We start from the raw sequence: 10637 nt of genomic DNA, 5'->3' as shown, positions 1-10637 counted from the left end.
ATTTTTAAAAGTGGTTTTATCATTTCATGTTCATCCCAGCAATGATAGTAGAAAATTTGAAGTAGCTCCTCATTATCGTTAGTACTTGTTATTGTCTACTTTTTAAAAATATCCCACCTAGTGGGTATTATTTGAAGTTCCAAATTTTTAATTTTGGTGAAATCCAATTTTCAATTTTTTTTATGATTAGAATGTTAATGTCTTATTTAACAAACTTGCCTAATCCAAGTATGTGAATACTTAGTCTTATATTTTTATAAGAGTTTTCTAGTTTTATCTCTTGCATTTTGGTTTATGATTCATTTGAGTTAAATTGTATGTATGGGGAGACACAGGGATTTAATTTAATTCTTTGGATTTGGTAATCAGTTGTTCTAATACCATATGTTGCAAATAGTAATTCATGCACCTTCATTGTAACTTTAAATAGCATTTATCTTATAATTTTTTGGTGATTTTTACTGCAATTATAATAAAACAAAACATGCATCTTAGAAATATCTAGGTTTTTTTTGGGGGGGCATATGGACCATATGGGTTATTTACTTAATAAAAATGGGTTTTATTCTTTCTGCTTAGAAATATAATACTTTACAGTTTTTTAGACTACCATTATATTTTGGAATTAACATAACTAGATTGTTTTAGCACATAAACAATTCACAGAAAATTCAACCTTGATGCTCAATCTAGCTTTGGACTGCTACAAGGAGAGCATATCATTTTTGACAATTCTCTTTCTGGTAGCCAAAACCAAATGAGGGAATACTATCTAAGTTATCTTAAACAGAAAATTTCAAGGTTTCAGCACATACTTTTTTTTTTTTTTAACCCAAGAGCTATTTGTTGGAAAGAACAGAGAAGAGTGTAGGCCTCTAGGTATAGGATGGAACAAAACAAGCTGTTTCTCTTGCTCAGCATATACACTTGTTGCCCCACTTGGCCAATTTGTTATTGACGGGCATCTTGAAAAAGCAGTCAGACTGCAAGTAGGCAGCTATTTTCTCCAAGGCCTCAAAGCGGCACATGAAAGCCTTCAGATTTGGGAACTCATCCAGGCACTTAGGCTCGAACATAGGGTTCTGGTCTAAGACATCATAGGTGAGAAAATCCACAAAGGTAAGCTTTTCCCCTGCAAACCATGAGTATTTCCCCAGGAACAAGTAGAATAGTTTCAGTTGTCCAGGTAGCTGTTCCAAGTACTGAGGCTTCATTTTTTTCATGATCAGAGTTGTAGCAGAGGCGAACCAGTTGCATGCGGAAATCCATTATTTGGTTCTCCATGATGTGTACTTGAATCGTTTCTTCTTCGGTGTCACCACACATGTTGTGCTTGCGAGCGATGTAGCGGAAGATGGCATTACTCTGGGTGATCTTGTTGTTCCCATCCATGAGATAGGGAAGATTAGGAAAGTACAGGTCTAGCTTGAACTTCACATCCAGCCATTGGCTTCTATCATAGTCAGGAGCTTCCCAACGAATGTACCGTTTCTCCTCATAGGATGTATCCGTGAACTCCAGAAGCAGGCGGATCGCATGCGCCAGCCCGCGAATATCCCAATAACCCAGCACCATAGACGACGTGGACGACATGGTGAAGCAACTTGCGCGCTTTCGAAGACTGGCCTCAGCACATACTTTTTGAAAAATTTAGACTAAGAGTAGCTAATTATTTCATCCAAGAGTGTAGCTAGTTATTTCATCTAAGAGCAGCCTCTTACAACTTCTCCATTTGAGTATGTACACTCCAGGGCCCTATGTAAAAATATCAGAAAAGGCTGTTTAAACTGTCAGCCAAGGTATCTTTCTAGATAATGTGGTCTTTAGAAAAAAGTAAATTTTTCTAATTATGGATTTAGATTTCTTTTTGAGAGAGAGAGAGAGAAAGAGAGAGAGAGAGAGAGAGAGAGAGAGAGAGAGAGAGAGAGAGAAACACACTCACCTATACATATATTTTGATATTAAACTTTTTGAGTTCTTTGAATATTCTGAAAATTAATGCATTATCTGAGGTGTATTTAATACCATCCCACTTACTGATTTTTAAAATTTTACTTCTAGTGCTTTAGGAGTCTTGTTAAGGAAGAATGTTTCTACACTGACATGTTTGAATGTTGGGCCTATATTTTCTTCAAGTAGGTGGAGGGCTTCTGGTCTAATATGCATGTCTTTGATACACTTTGATTTAAATTTTGTAGAAGAAGAGAAATAGGAACTAAACTGTCTTCTACTAAAAGTGGATTTCCAGTTTACCCAGCAGCATTTGTTGAAAATACTTTTTTTTTCCAATATATGTTTTTGGTGCCTTTGTGTAGCATGAGATAACTGAATTCATATGGGTTTTTCTCTGTGTCTTCTATTCCATTGATCTTCATGTCTTTTTTGATGTTAATAATATGCTGTTTGTTATTGTAGCTTTGTGATATAATTTAAGGCCTGGCATTATGATGCCTTCTGCTTTACTTTTCTCACTAAGAATTGCTTTGGCCATTTGGGGTAGCGTCTTATTTTTCCAAATTACTAATTATTTAGTGACTAATTATTGTATTTCTATGAAGAATATCAGAATTAATAAGAATTGCATTAAATCTGTATAATACTCTTGATAGTATGGCCATTTTGACAATATTAAGTCTGCCTATCCAAGAACAAGGGAGATATTTCAATTTTCTAGAGTCTTCCAAAATTTCTTTCATTAGTGTTCTATAGTTTTCATTGTAGTGACCTTTCACCTAATTTGTTAGATGGATTCCCAAGTAGCTTATTTATTTTATTTTTTTGAGGCTATTGTAAATAGGACAGTTTACCTAATTTCTTTTTCAGCTATTTTGTCATTGATGTTTGGAAACACAATTTACTTATGGGCATAAATTTTATATCCCATCACTTTGCTTAATTCATTTATGAGTTCTAAGAAGCTTTCCAGTGAAGTTTTTTTTTTTCTTTTTTGGATTTTGAAATATAGGATCATGTCATTAACATTTTTTCCTACTATCCCTAGGTTTTCTAGTGTTTTAAACATGAATGGATGCTACATTTTATCCATTCCTTTTTTGCACATATTGAGATAATCAAATCTTTTTTAAGTCTATTTTTGTGATGAATTATATTTATTGATTTCTGTAGGTAGAATCAAATATACATCCTTGGAATAAAATCCATGCGGTCATTGAGAACTCTTTTAAATGTATTTTCATATGTAATATCCATTATTTTATTAAGAATTTTTTCATCTCTGTTCATCCAATATATTAGTCTGAAGTTTTCAGGCCTTGATGTGCCTTTGATAATCAGGGTGATACTAGCTTCATAGAATGAACTTGGTAGGATTCCCTCCTTATCTATTTTCTGGAATACTTTGAGGATGATGATGTTAGTTCTCTTTGAAGGTCTTGTAGAACTTTGCTGCAAATTCTTCCAATCATTTGTTGGTAGGCTTTTGATGGCATCTTCAATTTCATGACTTGAAGTTGATCTGTTTAAATTTTCTACATCCTCCTGGTTCAATTTGGGTGAATCATATCTCTCTAGAAATTTGTCAGTGTATTCAAGATTTTCAAGTTTAACACAGCATTAAATTTCAAAATAGTTTCTCTGATTTTCTTCTACATTTCAGTAATGTCCTTGGTTACATTTCCTTTTCCTCATAGATTTTAATAATTTAAGTGTTTTCCATCTTTCTTTTGGTTAGTGTGGCTAAGGGTTTTATATATTTTATTTATTTGTTTTCAAAGAACAAACTTTGTTACATTAATTTTTTTGAAAAATTTTGTTATTGTTTCAAATTCATTAATTTCAGCTTTGATTTTAAATATTTTCTATGTTCTATTGTTTTGTTGTTGATTTGTTCTTCTCTAAGTCCTTAAGATTTAATGTTAGATTATTTATTTGCTGACTTTCTATTCTTTTAGTGGATGAGTTGAATGTTATGACTTTCTGTAAAACCACCTTCATAGTGTCCCAGAGACTTTGATATGTTGTATTATTATTCTCATTTACCTCTATGTATCCTTATTTCTTCTACCATCCAGTCATCATTCAATAGTGTATTATTTAGTCTTCAGGTGTTAGAGTAGCTTCATTTTTTTTTGATCATTGATTTCTAACCTCATTCCATTATGTTTTGATAGAATGCATATAATGCATTCTAAAAGTTGCTTTGTGGCCTAAGATATGGTCTATTTTAGAAAACTTATGCTGCTGAGAAGAATGCATATTTAGTCATTGATAGAGAAAATATTCTATATATGTGTGCTGTCTAAATTATTAATTGTATTTTAGATATAGACCTTGTTTATTTAATTTTTGTTTGGAAGATCTATTCAGTGATGCAAGTGGTGTGTTAAAATCATCCAGTATTATTTTGTTGTGGTCTGTTTTTTTACTTGATATAAGTTTTATGTAAGTAGATGTTCCTTTGGTTAGAGTTTAAATATTAATGTTGTTATTTTGGATTTTTATATAGTTCCCTTAAGCAGTTTAAATTGGTCATCTTTGCATCTTCTAATTAACTTTGTCTTCAAGTTAATTTTTTCTGATATGACAATAGAAACCCTTGCTTGTTTATGAGAGCTGTGTAATATGTTTTTTTCCCATGCTTTCTCCTTCAGTCTGTGGATGCCTTTGCCTTTGAGGTATGTCTCCTCTGAAGATAGCAGTTTGGGGGTCTTCTATTAATACAATTTGCCATCCTAAGTCTTTTGATTGATGAATTTAGGCCTTTTAAAATCAATGTTATTTTTGAATAATGATTTTTATTCCCTTTCATTTTGATTTATCTCTAGCTTTTAATTTGTATTAGTTTACCCTTTTTATTGACTATTTTCCTAATGTAGTTCCACTTTTTTTGCTTTGAATTTTATTTTTCATTTCTTCTTTATGAAATATTTTATTGTGCATGTACAGGCTTTCTAGTTGGGAATTCTTTTAACTTTTGTTTATCATGGAAGGTTTTCATTCATCATCAATTCTGAAGCTTAAATGTGCTGTGTATAGTATTTTTAGTTGTCATCTATTTTCTTTGAGAGCTTGGTATATATTATTGCAAGACCTCCTAGCTTTGAGGATGGGTTGAGAGATTAGCAGATTCAGATTAGTTTCCTTCTAAATATTACCTTTTGTTTTTCTCTGATGGCCTTTAAAATTATTTCCTTATTCTGTATGTTAAGACATTTTCATAATAATTTGCCTGGGTGTGTGTATGTTGTAATTTTACATATTTGGAGTTCCCTATACTGCCTATATTTGATTTTTACATTTTATTGTTAAGGTTTGGAAAATTTCTTATATTCCACTGAAAAGTTTGTGCATTCCTTTATTTTGTATCTACAAGGCTTCATCTAGCCTGATAAATCTTAAATTTGGCCTTTTTCCTTTAGCCCATATTTCTTGAAAGTTCTGTTTATAGTCTCTTAACATTTCTTCTCCATAATCAACTTTATTTACAAGATTATATATTTTTTGTCTCTGCTTTCATTCCTTACATCATTTACCTCTTATATCAGTTTAACTATGAACTTTCTAAATTCCTTCTCTTACATTTCATCCACTGTAGTGTCAATGGATTCTGTTATTCATTATTTTGGTATGTTTGGGATGGTTTGTTTTCTTGCTTTTTCATATTGTTTGTGTGTCTACCCAATTATCAGTATGCCTCAAGGTGTCAGATCTTCTACATTATGAACTTATAGTGTTCATGAAGTTTTGTAGCAACTCATGGGTTGAGGGAGACAAATAATAACAATTGTCAATGTAAACAATATACAATATTGTGGAAAAGAACCAGCCCGTGGTGTGGATGACAGCCATGGAATGGAATTGCTGAGAAACCTCTCCGTGTGATCGAATAGGAACACCTGTTTGCTCTAGAACAGGCCATTGGAAACATCTTGTGGTGACCCTTCCTGAAGTCCCTGACTGCTTGGCAGGATCCCTTACTTTCCCATACTAAGGTTAGTTTTGATCTTTGTGATGATTAGCTTCAAGACATTGTACTGCTGGCTTATACAATTATGATTGGTAGACATGCCCTATATAAACTGTAGCTCTTTCTCAATAAACAATCTCAGTGCCACTAAGCCTGACACTTGGAGTCTGTTCATGTGTGATGACTTTGTTGCTTCACCTCCCCATGGGACCCAACCCAACACCTTACCCCAACATCTTGTGCCCAAAGTGGGGCACCCCTGGAACAACTTCTTTTGTGGCAACAAAGGCTAGGTGAGTTCCCCTGATAAGCTTATGTCTGAGCCCAGTGAGTGCTTAGACCTCTTTGCCCACTTTTGCTTTCAGGGGTGGATGTGGGACAAAAGTTGGTGGTTTTGGTTTGTCGCCTTCTTGTTAGGATTTGTTAGGGAGGAACATAACCTCACCCCAACACTTGCTCCCTGGTTAGCCACAAAGTCGGAGCTCCTTGGTTCATGCGGAAGGCACAAATAAGGGTTTGGTCTCCCAGTGCCTGAACCAAGAAGAAGGTCCTGGCTTACAGCCACCCTTCACTTCTGAGACACAGTGATGGATATATGGCCCTGGGGTGACAGCCAGGGAAGTCTCCCTCCCTAATAGCACATTTCAACCTGATGCATTTTTTCCATATCCCCCATTCTTTCCACCTACTCCCTCAACATCAGTGGCCCCGATTCTAGGACTTTTCCTCCTTTTTAGTGCCATAGTGGCCATTCTTCTTTGGTTCTCTGAGCTCAGGATCATTCCACTTTAAGGACCATTTTTATTATGGGCAACATTCCTCCTTCTTAGAGAGAGCCACAAATTAGAGCCCTTCAGGTGCTTGTTTGTAGCTGCAATCTCAAAATTAAAGACCCTGATATCTTTGACTTCTGGGACAATGTAGTTTGCTTGGCACCCTTGATGTCCACTGATACACTCTGAGACAAAGAGCTCTGGCATGGTGTCCTTGTGTTGGCTTGGAAGAGGAAAATTCAAGAAGGCCAGACCTACACCCATCTCTTCTTTCTGGTACATAACAACATCATAGAATATTTGGGAGGAACCACGGAGGACAATGATATCAGCCAGCACAATGTCCTTGTAGCTGAAAGGCCTTACCTCAGACATGAGGATTCCTATGCCACTGCCAGCCCCCTCCTCATGAAAGGAAATGCACCCTTAGGAACCTCCACCAACAATTCTTCTGAGGCACAAGCACCTGCCCACCCAAATAAGGGGGCCCCTCCCCATACCCAGCCCACAACTGCAGGGTCAGCCTCTTGAAAGCAGCCACCCACAGAACACTCCCTTTATCCTTGTCATTTATTGCCATCTACTGGCCAATCTCTTCTAGATCCACAGGTCACACCACCCCCCTACCCTAATAACCCTTTTTTGAATCAGTACTCAGAGCTACTTAAGATTAGATCCCACACCCTCTAGGCTTTCCCTGTAGGGCCCAATGCAGCAAATCAGCCTTGGATTGCTCCAACCCAAAAGGATCTGACCACCAAACATAAGGCCACCCTATAAGATGGTCTGGATTCTCCCTATATGGAGCAATTTATGGACAAGTGGGCAGATAATCTCCAGACTCCTTATGATTGGATCATGCTCATGCAGGCCATCCTAACAAGACCACAGTTCCTACAGTGGAAAGCTTCCTTTAATGATGAATGTGACAAACAGGCCATCTGCAATGCTGCTGTCCTAGTTGCCATTACCGTGGATATGCTTAAGGGTGAAGGAAACCATAGTACTCAGGCTGTTGTTGGAGTGTCCCAATTCTTTGATCAGGTTCACCTGTGCACACAGAGAACCTTTAAGGGTGTCCCCTCTATGCAGGCCAAAGTCCAGCTCAGTTCCTTAATTAAAAAACCCAATGAGTGGTTCCCAGAACTTTCTCCAGAGTTACTCAGGCTGTAGTGTGCAAGGTCTCTCATGAGGGTGCCACAGAAGAGTTCATTAAGGTATTGGTCTAGGAGGGCACAACTTCTGAGACTAGAACCACCATTGCCCCTCTTAGAAACAAGCCTTTAAGTGGTTAGAGTGGGCAACAAAGGACTTAGGTACTCAAAATAACCTTGTCAACCAGGTTCTTGCTTCCCTTATTACCATGACCACCAACTCTACATCTCCCCAAACCAACCATCCAGGGACAAACAAGGGGTCTACTTGCAGGAGCTGCAGTGGCACTCATCACTTCAAAAAACAGTGCCCCTACTCTAATCAGTCTACCTCACTAAAGCCCTCGTCGGTCTGTCCCAAATGCTGAAGGGGGTAGCATTGGGCTGATGACTGCAGAGCTAAGCTTTAAATGGGAAGAAGGGCAACCCTCAGCCCCACTAACAAGAGGGACCCTCCATCCCAAAGTTATCTGGACTATGCTTATAAGAATGGACAAAGCTAGGATGTTAATCAAACTGGACAGTCAACCCTTTGGGGGAGTGGTGGACACACAGGAGTGGACATGACACTGCTCCGATGGGAAGAAACCCAAGCCATGCCCTAGGGGACTAGGCAGGGATCCAACATAAGGGGCACTGGGGGACTCCAACTTTCTAGAGAGACAACCCAGCCAGTAATCTGAGAGGACCCAGATGGTAATTTTGGAGCCATTACCCCCACATTGAAGGAAAGAATCCCCTGCAATCTGTGGGATGAAACATCCTCACCGAAATAGATGCCATGCTGACCACTGATGACAAGGCTTTTTATAATGAGATTTTAGTACATAATAAAATGGGACAATCAATGCCCCCAATTCTAAGGCCACTGTTCTTCCGACCTCACCCCCCAAACCTATCCCCCCTACAATGGGACAAAATGGATCCCATTTGAATTGAGCAGTGGCCTATTCCCCAGAAGAAACTAAGACATCTGAAAGCAGTAGTTACTGAACAATTGGACAAGGATATCGAGCCCTCAGTTGGTCCCCACAATATACCAATATTTGCAATTCAGAAGAAAGACACCCAGAAATGGAGGCTCCTTCATGATCTGTGAGAAATCAATGAACATACGGTAAAATTGGGAACCCTTCAGCCTGGGTTGTCTCATTCCTCTGGCATCCCAAAGACTTACTACATTCATGTGGTAGACAAAAAGGATTGATTCTTTTCCATTCCATTACATCCTCGAGACTATTTATATTTTGTATTTTCAGTTTATAAACCAAATTTCCAGATGCCTGTCAGGAGGTATCAATGGAATGTTCTACCTCAAGAAATGAAAAATATCCCCACTTTATGTCAGCTCTATGTCAGCCATGCTACAAGGTCCTTACATCAACAGTGCCTCAATATGCATTACATGGATGATATCCTCATAGCCCATGAGGATACTGCCACACTAGACCTAATCTTGCAGCAATTGGAAGCTAACCTATAGAAGATAGGGCTTACTAGAGCATCTGAGAAAGTCCAAAAGATAGCCCCTTTTACCTTCCTGGGATATAACATTGGTGATATTATCTGCCCTGCCCACCCACAGTTATTAATCAAAGATACCTACACACTTACTGAATTGCAACAATTGTGCACACAAATTAACTGGATAAGGGCTTTTCTTGGAATGGTGTCCCAGGAATTACAGCCTCTTTTTTCCCTATTATGGGGGGATGCCCATCCCAGTTCCCCTAGACCCCTTACCATGGAGGCAAGTGTAACCCTACAAAAAATTAATGACAATGTGGCATCCCTATAGTTAGAAAGGTATGATCCATCCTTGCCTTTGCTGGCCCTAGTATTTCCTACTATTATCACACCAATTGAAGTACTTACCAAAAGTGGCCTATTTATTGGTCACACATAGCTTTCAGCAAGTTTCAAAAGGTTACCTCACTTTTCAATGATATTGGCTTCCTAGCACTAAAACAGTGGTCTTTAGCCAAATATTTATATAACAAAGCCTGACATTTTAATCACTCCTCTCAGCAAGAAGTTATTCAATTATATAGTACAAAACAATATGTTATTCCAGGCTATACTGGAAGGCTTCATGAAAGAAATCAATTATCACTACCCCTCTATTATATTCCTCCAGGGCCTTAAGAGCTTGCTCATTCAAACTTTGGAACATGCTGTCCGAAAAGGGGTACATATTCCCAATGCAGTCTCAACTTTTACTGATGCTAACAGCAAAACCTGGGGTGCCACCATACATACCAAGCCTTAAATCATCCTCAAGGGGAAACATAATGGGTCTCTAAAAGTGGGAGAGATACAAGCAACTACAGAAACTTTACAGGCCCACCTGAATATCATTAATATTTTCTCTGACAGTCATTATGCTGTACAAATATGCCATAATCTTGGGTTTTCCACTTTCCGACCCAAAGGTTCATTGATTGACATGATTTTTACTATGAAGAATCTCATTGAACAGAAACATCAACCCTGGTATATCCAGCATCTTAGATTCCCATACTGGCCTTCCAGGACCCCTAGGTGAAGGCAATCATGAAGTAGACAGATTAAGTTTTGCTAGCCCTCTATCTAGTATTGAACAAGCCAGACATTTACATGCACAACTTCAACTTTCCCCTGCAGCAATTAAATGACTGTTTCCAGATGTTACAATTCAACAATTTAAACATCTTGTACATACTTGCAAAGCCTGTGCCCCTTTAGTCCCACTAGGACCTATACAACCACAAGGAGTCAATCCCAGAGGGCTTGCACCCAATAAAC

At 37.8% G+C, this 10637-nt stretch overlaps 1 pseudogene; it reads right to left on the bottom strand.

Annotated features, from left to right (window-relative positions):
* Positions 1 to 895: 895 nt before the first annotated feature.
* Positions 896 to 1620, bottom strand: LOC144377236 (glutathione S-transferase Mu 5 pseudogene; annotated as a pseudogene).
* Between the last annotated feature and the right edge of the window lie 9017 nt (positions 1621 to 10637).

Source organism: Ictidomys tridecemlineatus, chromosome 4 (assembly GCF_052094955.1).
Source record: "Ictidomys tridecemlineatus isolate mIctTri1 chromosome 4, mIctTri1.hap1, whole genome shotgun sequence".
Taxonomy (NCBI): Eukaryota; Metazoa; Chordata; class Mammalia; order Rodentia; family Sciuridae; genus Ictidomys; species Ictidomys tridecemlineatus.
Note: the sequence above shows the minus strand (reverse complement) of the source record. Positions and strands in the feature narration are given on the sequence as shown.